This window comes from Triticum aestivum, chromosome 3D (assembly GCF_018294505.1).
Source record: "Triticum aestivum cultivar Chinese Spring chromosome 3D, IWGSC CS RefSeq v2.1, whole genome shotgun sequence".
Classification (NCBI taxonomy): domain Eukaryota; kingdom Viridiplantae; phylum Streptophyta; class Magnoliopsida; order Poales; family Poaceae; genus Triticum; species Triticum aestivum.
Window position 1 is genome coordinate 159,855,081 of NC_057802.1, and position 12,139 is coordinate 159,867,219.

Here is a 12,139-nt window from a genome sequence, read left to right on the forward strand (position 1 = left end):
CGAAGAGATGGTGATACAAGTGCAATATGGATGGTAGATATGGGCATTTGTAATCTGAAAATATAAAAACAGCAAGGTAGAAAGTGGTAAAAGTGAGCGTAAACGGTATTACAATGCTAGGAAACATGGCATAGGGCTCATACTTTCACTGGTGCAAGTTCTCTCAACAATAAAAACATATATGGATCATATAACTATCCCTCAACATGCAACGAAGAGTCACTCCAAAGTCACTAATAGCGGAGAACAAACGAAGAGATTATTGTAGGGTACAAAACCACCTCAAAGTTATCCTTTCTGATCGATCTATTCAAGAGTCCGTAGTGAAATAAAACGAAACTATTCTTTCCGTTCGATCTATCATAGAGTTCATACTAGAATAACACCTTAAGACACAAATCAACCAAAACCCTAATGTCACCTAGATACTCCAATGTCACCTCAAGTATCTGTGGGTATGATTATACGATATGCATCACACAATCTCATATTCATCTATTCAAACCAACACAAAGTACTTCAAAGAGTGCCCCAAAGTTTCTACCGGAGAGTCAAGACGAAAACGTGTGCCAACCCCTATGCATAAGTTCACAAGATCACTGAACCCGCAAGTTGATCACCAAAACATACATCAAGTAGATCACGTGAATATCCCATTGTCACCACAGATAAGCACATGCAAGACATACATCAAGTGTTCTCAAATCCTTAAAGACTCAATCTGATAAGATAACTTCAAAGGGAAAACTCAATCCATTACAAGAGAGTAGAGGGGGAGAAACATCATAAGATCCAACTATAATAGCAAAGCTCGCGGTACATCAAGATCATGCCAAATCAAGAACACGAGAGAGAGAGAGAGAGAGAGATCAAACACATAGCTACTCGTACATAGCCTCAGCCCCGAGGGTGAAATACTCCCTCCTCATCATGGAGAGCGCTGGGATGATGAAGATGGCCACCGGTGAGGGATTCCCCCTCCGGCAGGTTGCCGGAACAGGGTCTCGATTGGTTTTTGGTGGCTACAGAGGCTTGCGGCGGCGGAACTCCCGATCTATTGTGCTCCCCGATGTTTTTAGGGTATATGGACATATATAGGTGAAAGAAGTCGGTCAGGGGAGCCACGAGGGGCCCATGAGGGTGGGGGCGAGCCCAGGGGGTAGGGCGCGCCTCCCTGCCTCGTGGCTTCCTCGAAGCTTCCCTGATGTCTACTCCAAGTCTCCTGGTTTGCTTCCGTTCCAAAAATAACTCTCCCGAAGGTTTCATTCCGTTTGGACTCCATTTGATATTCCTTTTCTTCGAAACACTGATATAGGCAAGAAAACAGCAATTTTGGCTGGGCCTCCGGTTAATAGGTTAGTCCCAAAAATAATATAAAAGTGTTTGGTAAAGCCCATAAACATCCAAAACGGATAATATAATAGCATGAATACTTCATAAATTATAGATACGTTGGAGATGTATCAGCATCCCCAAGCTTGATTACTGCTTGTCCTCGAGTAGGTAAATGATAAAAGAAATAATTTATGAAGTGTGAATTCTAGCAGGTGCACAAGTTTGATCAATGATAATTTCAATCACATTTTCTAGCATCATTATATGTCATAACAGTAGCTCAACTCATAAAACTTTTCATGATCAAGTAACAAGCTATTCACATGTTAAAGCATAGATCATAAACTTTCTTGAAAACTAACAAACTATGTTCTCAGTCATCAAACTATTGCAATTCATCTTATTTTCAGGAAGGGTCTATGTAAGAGCTTTGATTTAGCAAATTCCACATACTCAACTATCATATAGTCTTCCATGATTGCTACCACTCAAAGCATATTTTTAGAACAAATAGCATCCATCGAACACAGAGAAAGATAGGGGCTTAATGTTTCACCTCCCAACTTATTTATCATATAGATAATTGTCAACAATAATAATTCATGATCAAATATATTTGAATGGCCATATATGCTTAGATCTTTATCCACCACATGATGCTTGCCAACTAAAAAGTAGGTTGGAACGAGAAGGAATACTACTGACTCTTGCATAAAAGTAAAAGATAGACCCTTCGCAGAGGGAAGCAGGGATTTGCAGAGGTGCCAGAGCTCGAAACTAAAACATAGATGAAAATCATTTTGAGAGGTATGCTTTCATTGTCAACATAACGACCAAGAGTTCCCAATATCTTCCATACTAGATACATTATAGGCAGTTCCCAAACAGAAAGGTAAAGATTTTACTCCCCCTCCACCAACAATCACACTCCACGGCTTGTCCTAAACAAAGGGTGTCGTCCAACTATCAACAATCCTGGGGGAGTTTGTTTAAATTATTTGCGAATTTATTTTTGATCTTTTGATCATAGGACTGGGCATCCCAGTTACCAGCCATTTTCTCGTGAATGATGAGCGGAGTCCACTCATCGTGAGAATAACCCACCTAGCATGGAAGATACTGACAGCCCCTAGTCGCTACATGAGCGATTCGGGCATACAAAACAAATTATTATTTGAAGGTTTAGAGTTTGGCACATGCAAATTTACTTGGAATGGCAGGTAAATACCGCATATAGGTAGATATGTTGGACACTCATGGAAGAAACTTGGTTCAAGGAATTTGGATGCACAAGCAGTATTCCCGCTTAGTACAGATATTTTGGCTAGCAAAGGATTCTAAATAGCAAGCACCACATGTTAGAGGATCCATAACAATATAACTTCTATACAAATATACCCAAGCATAACTCATTATGTTGTCTTCCTTGTCCAACTTCAACTAATTTGCTCAAGTTTGAAAATAATTAATGGGGCTCACAATCATAGAAGATGTCCAAGATAGTATATTTATATGTGAAATCTCTCTTCCTTCAAAATTCTTTCATGAATTGTTCAAGTGACCAATACAATGTTTGCAAACCTTCAAAAAAATTACCACATCTACTTCTTATATGTGAAGGCATTACTCCCCATGGGATAAGCATATGAAACATATATGATTTCAGATTTATGATATTCAAATCATTCAACTATTTACTCATAGGATATAAGTGAAGCACACAAGTAAATGACAAACTACTCCAAAATATATAAGTGAAGATCAATAAGCAGTTAAATAATTATGTAGCTATGTGAAGAATCTCTCTCATCTAAGAATTTCAGATCTTGGGATATTAATCAAACAGCAAGCAAAACAAAAAAAAACGACATTTCAAGGATAGCACTCATCATGTGAAGAAGCGAAAACTTAGGCTCAACCAATACTAACCGATAATTGTTGAAGAAGAAAGGTGGGATGCCTACCGAGGCATCCCCAAGCTTAGATGCTTGATACTTCTTGAAATATTATCTTGGGGTGCCTTGGGCATACCCAAGCTTGAGCTTTTGTGTCTCCTTAATTCCTGTCATATCACGGTTTCCTAAATCTCGAAAGCTTCATCCACACCAAACTCAACAAGAACTCGTGAGATAAGTTATTATAAAGCAATGCAAAAACCTTATCATTTTCTACTGTAAGAAATCACTAAAATTATTATTCAACATTGCATACTAAATGCCTCTACATATTTAATACTCCTATCCTCAAATAGAATCATTAAACAAGCAAACATATGCAAACATAACAGCAATCTGCCGAAACAGTACAGTCTGTAAAGAATGCAAGATTCATCATACTTCCCTAACTCCAAACATTATGAAATTCTACTACACTGTAGAAAATTTACCAGAGCTCAATATGCAAAAAGTTTCAACATGTTTCAACATTTTTTCATATTCTGACTTTTCTAGGGAATTTTGTAACAGCGATAAACTTTCTGTTTTGAAACAGCAACATGTATACTTGCAAAATAAGCATAGTAAAGGCTATCCTTGACATTTTTATTGAAAATAGAGATGCAAAACATTATTCTAAATAACAGCAAGCAGATACTAACAAAATAAAATGACGCTCCAAGCAAAACACATATCATGTGGTGAATAAAAATATAGCTCCAAGTAAAGTTACCGATGAACGAAGACGAAAGAGGGGATGCCATCCGGGGCATCCCCAAGCTTAGGCTCTTGGTTGTCCTTCAATATTACCTTGGGGTGCCTTGGGCATCCCCAAGCTTATGCTCTTGCCACTCCTTATTCCATAGTCCATCAAATCTTTACCCAAAACTTGAAAACTTCACAACACAAAACTTAACAGAAAACTCGTAAGCTCCGTTAGTATAAGAAAATAAATCACCGGTTAGGTACTGTTGTGAACTCATTATAAATTCATATTGGTGTAATATCTACTGTATTCCAACTTCTCTATGGTTCATACCCTCCGATACTACTCATAGATTCATCAAAGTAAGCAAACAACACATAGAAAACAGAACAGTCTGTAGTAATCTGTATCAAACGCAAACTTCTGGAACTCAGAAAAATCTGCCAAAATAAGAAGACCGAGATAATTTGATTATTGATCTACTTCAATTGGAATCAGTATTTTATCACTTTCTGGTGATTTTTAACAATTGTTTTCGTGAGCAGAAAGTTTCTGTCTTTTTCAGCAAGATCAAATAATTATCATCCAAGAAGATCCTATAGGTCTTACTTGGCACAAACACTAATTAAAACATAAAACCACATCTAACCATAGGCTAGATGATTTATTTATAACAAAAAAAAGGAACAAAAATAAAATTGGGTTTCCTCCCAACAAGCGCTAACGTTTAGCGCCCCTAGCTAGGCATGATGATTTCAATAATGCTCACATAAAAGATAAGAGTTGAAACATAACGGAGCATCATGAAGCATATGAATAGCACATTTAAGTCTAACCCACTTCCTATGCATAGGGATTTTGTGAGCAAACAACTTATGGGAATAATAATCAACTAGCATAGGAAGGCAAAACAAGCATAACTTTAAAACTTTAAGCACATAGAGAGGAAACTTGATATTATTGCAATTCCTACAAGCACATGTTCCTCCCTCATAATAATTTTCAGTAGCATCATGAATGAATTCAACCATATAACCAGCACATAAAGCATTATTTTCATGATGCACAAGCATAGAAATTTTATTACCCTCCACATAAGCAAATTTCTTCTCATGAATAGTAGTGGGAGCAAACTCAACAAAATAACTATCATGTGAAGCATAATCCAATTGAAAATTAAAATCATGACGACAAGTTTCATGGTTATCTTTATTCTTGATAGCATACGTGTCATCACAATAATCATCATAAATAGGAGGCATGCTTTTATCATAATAAATTTGCTCATCAAAACTTGGGGGACAAAAAATATCATGTTCATCAAACATAGCTTCCCCAAGCTTGTGGCTTTACATATCATTAGCATCTTGGATATTCAAAGAATTTGTACTTACAACATTGCAATCATGCTCAACATCAAAATTTATAGTGCCAAACATTCTAATGCATTCTTCTTGTAGCACTTGAGCACAATTATCGGAATCCTTATTTTCATGAAAGACATTAAAAAGATGAAGCATATGAGGCAACCTTAATTCCATTTTTTTATAGTTTCCTTTTATAGACTAAACTAGTGATAAAACAAGAAACTAAAAGATTCAATTGCAAGATCTAAATATATACCTTCAAGCACTCACCTCCCCGGCAACGGCGCCAGAAAAGAGCTTGGTGTCTACTACGCAACCTTCTTCTTGTAGACGTTGTTGGGCCTCCAAGTGCAGAGGTTTGTAGGACAGTAACAAATTTCCCTCAAGTGGATGACCTAAGGTTTATCAATCCGTGGGAGGCGTAGGATGAAGATGGTCTCTCTCAAGCAACCCTGCAACCAAATAACAAAGAGTCTCTTGTGTCCCTAACACACCCAATACAATGGTAAATTGTATAGGTGCACTAGTTTGACGAAGAGATGGTGATACAAGTGCAATATGGATGGTTGATATGGGTATTTGTAATCTGAAAATATAAAAACAGCAAGGTAGTAAGTGGTAAAAGTGAGCGTAAACGGTATTGAAATGCTAGGAAACAAGGCATAGGGTTCATACTTTCACTAGTGCAAGTTCTCTCAACAATAATAACATAATTGGATCATATAACTATCCCTCAACATGCAACAAAGAGTCACTCCAAAGTCACTAATAGCGGAGAACAAACGAAGAGATTATTGTAGGGTACGAAACCACCTCAAAGTTATCCTTTCTGATCGATCTATTCAAGAGTCTTTAGTAAAATAACACCAAACTATTCTTTCCATTCGATCTATCATAGAGTTCATACTAGAATAACACCTTAAGACACAAATCAACCAAAACCCTAATGTCACCTAGATACTCCAATGTCACCTCAAGTATCCGTGGGTATGATTATACAATATGCATCACACAATCTCATATTCATCTATTCAAACCAACACAAAGTACTTCAAAGAGTGCCCCAAAGTTTCTACCAGAGAGTCAAGACGAAAACGTGTGCCAACCCCTATGCATAAGTTCACAAGGTCACTGAACCCGCAAGTTGATCACCAAAACATACATCAAGTAGATCACGTGAATATCCCATTGTCACCACAGATAAGCACATGCAAGACATACATCAAGTGTTCTCAAATCCTTAAAGACTCAATCCGATAAGATAACTTCAAAAGGAAAACTCAATCCATTACAAGAGAGTAGAGGGGGAGAAACATCATACACTACAAAAAAATACACTTCCGTGATGATACGTGTTTGTCACAGTAGGTCGCGTTTTTTGTCATGCATGTACATCCATGACGATTTTATGACAGAATCAAGATAGTCATACCTGTGCTGTCGTAGAAGTGTACCATGACATTACCAGAATTATCATCACCTAAGTGTCCACTTCCATGACGAGAAATCGCACGTCACAGAAGTGCTTTCGTCAAGGGTGACCGACACGTGGCATCCACCGTAACGGAACGCCGTTAAGCTATCAGGTCGAGTTTTGGATCCGATAACCCGTTAACAGCCCCGACCAATGGGAAATTTCCACGTGTAAAATTCTTCTTGGCCGGACGAAACACATGTCAGCTCGTCAGTGGGTCAGATAGGCGCCTATGATATGTCGACACGTGCCACGGCCCACCACTGGCCCATTTAGCTTACAAAGCCGGCCCGTTTGACTTGGTCAAAAGTTAACGGGCTGGCCCATGAAAAGCCTGTTAACGGTCTCTTCGCAAATAGCCCATTTTACGACGCGTTAACTCACGACCCGTTAGGCCCTAAAGGAAATCGGCCCAACAACGTCATGTGGGCCATCGAATATAACACCAGCCCATTTCACTTTTGGCCCATGTATGGCCCACGACGTCTTTTGGCCCATATGAGGCCTTCGTATCTTTCGGCCCTTTACAGGCCCACGGTGACTCTAGCCCATAATGAACAGTAATTTTCTTTATACCCGTTAACGGCCCGTGATTTACATGGGCCGTTTCCAGCCCGTGTTAGCTTTCGGCCTATTGACGGCCCATATGTTCTTGAGCTCCTTTTCGGCCCTCGATTACTTCCGGCCCGTTACTGGCATGTTCCCCTAATGGGGCAAATTCGGCCCATGGCAAGAGTCGGCCCGTTACTGGCATGTTCCCCTAATGGGTCAAATTCGGCCCATGGCAAGAGTCAGCCCGTTACTGGCCTGTTACCCTAATGGGCCAAATTCGGCCCATGGCAAGAGTCGGCCCATTTCTGGACTGTTAACCCGTTGCGCCGTTTCCAGCCCGTCCTATATTCTGGCCCATTAACAACCCGTTATGCCTATGACAGAATTAAGCCTTTGCTGTCCTACGGCCTGTTACCGTGATGGGCCGATAACAATTACGCCCGATTACGGCCCATGTAGACCCATTTATCCGACGGCCCGAGGCCCACTGATTACAGGCCCATTTATCGACGGCCCGTATATGGCCCATGGTAGTTGCGGCCACTAGCAAACCAGGGAAAAGGAAGACTAGGAAATAAATAAGGCCGAAACTAACGCTAGGCTATTAAGGCGATTGCACAGATTACATCCACTCGGCATCAAAGATCGCCACCAGTGCAAATATAGGGAACACCCTACAGTATACAAAAATGGCTTGCTGTTTTCTTCAGCCGGTGGCTGCACGTTAAGAATAAATTTTGTATCGCACCAAAACAAATTACAACTATATAACAAAAGGAAGGTTGGCATAAAACTTAACAGTCTAGCAGATAAATGCACCACCAGAAGTTCAGAAGCTCAGTTCATTTGACCTGACTGTTATGTTTTCATGCTGTATTGTCCGATGGAGCACCATAACCCTCGCCTGCATTTCCCCTAGGCTCCTGAACAACATAGCAAATGTCTGATAGTCTGGTTTCAAAACCATGCATATCTTGATGACATTGAGCAATGTTTCTCCTTGTTTCACAAAGGGTCTCTGTTAGGGAATGGACTTGTGTCTGGAGCGCAGATACAACATTGCTTTGAGCTTGCATATCTTGTTCATGAGGCAGTTTGGACGATATTGCCTTAACAATCAACCCAGTATTACGCAGGAACGTGCTTTTGGCACTGTTAGTGGACAGGTACTGACCCACTGCAGCAAGAGCTGACATTGCGGTTATAGTTGCCTCGCCACCTTCAGAAGGTGGCGGTTCCACCATTTTTTCCATAGCTTGCTGAAAAGTTGAGGTTTTACATTAGTAGTACCAGAACAGAAGATATTAAGGAGGCAGCAAAACCAAACAAAATAGCTTTGGTCTATATACAGAACTTATTCTAGTGAACCCATGTAAAATATTAGTTGTATTTTATTGAAAAGTACATAATAAAACCAGGTTCCAAACATATGACCATGTACCATCGCTAATGTATTGTCTATTTCTTCACCTTGTATTGAGGGCTAAGGATAAAGAGACGAAGTTTATAATACGGTAAGCATAGTATGACATCATTCATATCACAAAACAACTGAAAACAGACAAACAGGCAATTGTAACGTTGTGTGGGCAAGTCCAGCACGGAACTAGATTACGGGTCAAGATGAAAGGAACATCACTCCTCTCTTTTAAACCATGTAAGGTGCAATGATACGCTAAGACAATTGTGTATAAAATTGAAAAGAGTAATAGATATTGGCTGCAAACCATGCAGTTCAAGGCACAAGTCAGAGTAAGTAGTAGTTAAAAGGCATGAGGATTAAGGACTTACAACAGCGGCTTTGACTAGTGTAGTCATGCCCTTCTTCTTGCTGGTGTGACAGTCCTTGAAGATTTCCACAGCATTCGGTTCAGGTACTTTTTGGTCCTTGCGGGCTTTCCTCTGCATTTCGAACAAGTCAATATAGATCTGATAATATGGTACAGCGAAAAGAGTGAAATAGCAACTAATTACAAGAGCCTCGCAGTGTGCAATATAGCTACGAGATCCTGTCGTCTGTTGGAATCTCACTTTCGTACGGTTGGCCTTGTTCTTTGAATAGTTCACCTACAAGAAGATAGATTTGTGTGGCACATGTGTAAATAGGACTTCAACATGTGATCTGATCACATATATATAATGTACCTGATACTTCGGATCAGACCAGTGTTTAACAAGGCCCCTCCAGTCTTCATCCGATATATTTTCCACTGGAGATGTTTGGGAAAGTTCACTGTTAGCCTTGCCTTCAAAGTGAGTTTGTCTCAAGTTATACCGATACTGTCGCAGAGCAGACTTGAAAACTTGGGTGCAAGCTTGTCTGGTTGCATCATCTTGGCTATCCAACTTGAACCTCATATGTTGAAAATTATGGGAGTCTCATTATCAGCAACCTAGAAAGTATGGGACAGAGCAAGACGATATTACTTGTTTCCATACATAACCATACTTACAGATAAATGGTCGAGGAAGGTGTTGAACTGGGTTTCGTCTTTGTCATTCCTGTACTGAATCCATGTTGGGAGGATACGTACATGACACCTAACGGCAACCGCTGCCTCTGATACTAACTTGGCTGAATCTGTAGCATCACGTGGCCTTTTTAAACCTGCCTCAAAACGGATCTCCATTCTTCCTCCTCTAGATTTAGTTAACCTATCGAGCATTATCCCTGATGTTTGTTTCCTCTTGCACCTAGGTGCTAGTCCAACAACGAACATAGGAAGTGTTAGTGTACATCAAACTGTGAGACTACATATAAAGAAGCATGCAACTGTAACTTGACTCCAGCAACTACCTTCTTGCTGTTCAAGCTCACAAGGTTCATCTGATATTGCCAACTCGTCTTGTGTCAAGAGTGCTTGGGAAGTAGTGTCAGGTGGCAAGGGAGCTTGGGAACGTGCTGCTAGCTCAGTTGACGCACGAGTAAGTCATGCAGCTGGTAGTACTGTGGTAGGTGTTGCAAGAACTAGGGTTGTCTCTGCTTGTTTGGTGGCAGCTATTTGTTTCTGTTTGGCTTGTTTTGCAACTCATGTAGCATGGGATGCCGTGTTTGTAGAATTTTCGCTGGACTTTGACCTTCTATTGCACCATCAGTACCAGCAGAATCTGCAGGATTCATCCGCTTCTCATTCCCTGCCATTCTATGTTTCTTCCTCTTTCTCTGTGCCATGTTAAGTTAAGCCGACAAGAAAAACGAATAACAATTTAGTGCTTCAGAACAAATTGATGCGTGATGCAGACGAACTGAACTTTGATGTTAGACAACCACATGATAGGAGGATGTAATATGTATGAAAAACAGGACGGAAGAGATAACCAGAACTATGATGTGTAAACTAAGAAGAAGACATTTGACCAAATTAGAAGCAATGCAATGGAAGGTAGACACCATATGAAAGATGCTACAAATATCGCTCTGCCAAGTTAACAGTGTCTCATCATAAATGGTGTTTAAACAAATGTGAAGCAGTACAAGAAATAAATCATATGCAAGATGAAAACAACATCACACTCCCATGTTAGAGGTCTCTCGTCATTAGTGCCATTGCATATTCACAGCATTGCATATTCACAGCTTATGATGTGTAAACTAAGGAGAAGGCATTTCAACAAATTAGAAGCAATGAAAGCTAGACACCATATGAAAGATGCAACGAATATCACTCTACCAAGTTAAAACTGTCTCGTCATAAGTGCCATTTCAACAAATTAGTAGTACAAGCTAGAAAAGAATGTGAGATGTAACCTATATCACACTCCGAAGTCAAACGTGTCTTATGATAAGTGATTGTTGCAGGTTACACCTCAGTAGTAATTTAATGTAAGAACATGGTGTGATAGACAGATATTGTATGTTCTAGAAACAGGAACACGTGTCTTATTCAAGTATAATGTGTAAAGTAAGCAGATGGAATTCAACAAAACTAGAAGCAATACAAGCTACACATCACACATAACATGCAACCACATATAACAGTGCCAAGTTAGAGGGATCACCGGTGATGCTGCACTAGGGGAGACGTGCTCATCATAAACACAGCTTTGTTGAGTGTGTATGCATGTGTTGTCTTGGAAATCATCTTGGGGGTGTGGAGGAGTAGAAACTATAGAGGCCCTCCGTTCGGAAGGAGCACCTTTATCCGCTGCCTTGCTAACTTCCTTCCACTTTATTGATTTTGAATTGTCAAGTAAAACCGACAAGAAAAAGCAATAAAATTCTCTCTTCAGAACTCATGCATGCATGATACTGACAATCACTACTTTGATGTAAGGCAAACACATGATACCAGGATGGAATATGTACGAAAAATAGGACGGCATGGCATGTTCACAACTGTTTGTGTAAACTAAGCAGAAACCATTCCAGCAAATAAGAAGCAATGCAAGCTAGACACCACATGAAAGATGGAACCAATATGACTCTGCCAAGTTAAAAGCGCCCCATCATAAATGGAATTTCAACAAATTAGAAGCAGCGCATGCTATAAATCATATGAAAGATGCAACTAATATCGCACTGCATATACTAAAGGTGTCTCGTCATGTTGATTGATGCGAGATACAAAAAAACAATAGTTTTATGTAAGGACATGCTTAATAGACAGATGTACTATGTACTAAATACAGGAAGGCATGTCACATTAACAGGTATAATGTATAAGCTAAGCAGACTAGCACATGCAGTTTAACCAGATTGGAAGAATTACAATCTAGACACCATATGCAACATGCAACCACATATCACGCTGCCAAGTTAGAGCAAGCACTT